The 1,257-nt window shown below is 43.4% G+C and overlaps 1 non-coding gene across 1 annotated transcript; it reads left to right on the forward strand.

The window, feature by feature from the left end:
• The first annotated feature begins 619 nt into the window (after window positions 1-619).
• On the forward strand, window positions 620-814 carry LOC127036307 (U2 spliceosomal RNA). Its single transcript, XR_007770073.1, has one exon. It is a non-coding gene; the product is annotated as a U2 spliceosomal RNA (small nuclear RNA).
• The last annotated feature ends 443 nt before the right edge of the window (window positions 815-1,257 follow it).

Below are 1,257 nucleotides of genomic sequence, written 5' to 3' on the forward strand. Positions count from 1 at the left end.
CTCCCCACAGAAGAGAAATTGTCCATCCCTTTCCTGTTGGGAAAACACCAGTGTTTTTAAATGTTTTGCCCAGATGAGGGATAGTTCATAGGAGCAGAAGAGGAGGAAGTTTGTGGCCATTTGAGTCAGATTCCTAGCATTTAAGGCCAGAAGGAACCAGCCGATCACCTCAGAGGGACTAAGGGGCACCAATGCCCCAAATAGCGAGGAACTGCTTTGATGCAATTGACTGTATGTTTGAGATAGTTGCGTGGGAAGGAGCAGAAAAGAGCACTGGGGCTGCGGAATAGCGCTTGCATAGGCTTTCTTTGCCCTGGTTTCCTATAAGAGTTAACAGTGAGAGATTGGTAGTCACAGGTCAGTGGGTGGGTTTATGGAAATTAGGAGTCTAGAGGGGAAACCAGGGAGAGGAAGGCATCTGCAAGACTTGTCTGTCTTTGAACAGAATTGTGTGTTAAGGGTTCTTGCTTTGAATTCTTCCACTGGAGTCATTTCGGGGAAGTGAGTCAGTCTTCCGCAGAGTTCCCTAGTTATGGTGTTTGTTGCATGTCTGGGAGCTCGTCCTGGTGAGGTAGAAATGGGTGGGCGCAGGGGTGTGCGTGCGTGGCAGAATGTCAGTATTGTTTCTTGGCTCTCTGGAGCTAAGATCAAAGCATAGTGGCTGTTCATTATAATCTGTAATATGTATTTGGTGTAAGCACTGTGTATTAGCTTGATTTTTTGAAAGAGAAGAATTAGTGAGAACAGGAGCTTGCTTTGTCTACTCCATGCATGAATGTGGTATTGCAGTGTCTCCAGGAACAGTGTATCTGCTTTAGGAGAGAACCTTCTGGTTAGAAAAACAGAAAAGAGTTAAACTGTGATGATTTTTTTTCAAGCACATTTTTTTTTTGAAAAAGCAGAAAAATATGGTGTTTTTAGTGGTTTTGTTTCTTTATGATAAACACAATACAGTTACACTTTCTTGGAAGCGTTTTGTGAGTCTGCAGATGTGAGAGGTTCTTCTTTGTCTTGCTAGAGAATTATTTAAGAGGCTGGACTTCTTCTTTCTGCTGTGAGTCTTTTCAACAGTATGAGGGACAAATGCTTTCCAGACTCTGGGTCTGTTGGGGAGATGGTTGTTGTTTTTGTTTTTCTTGGGGTGGGGGCTTGGTAATATTTGAGATTACGTGTACATCAACAACTGCACGAGTTACACAGACTTCTCCGTACCCGACCTACGTTCTATGTATCTTGGTTCGTAAGATCGAGACAAGG

Source organism: Gopherus flavomarginatus, chromosome 17 (assembly GCF_025201925.1).
Source record: "Gopherus flavomarginatus isolate rGopFla2 chromosome 17, rGopFla2.mat.asm, whole genome shotgun sequence".
NCBI lineage: Eukaryota > Metazoa > Chordata > Testudines > Testudinidae > Gopherus > Gopherus flavomarginatus.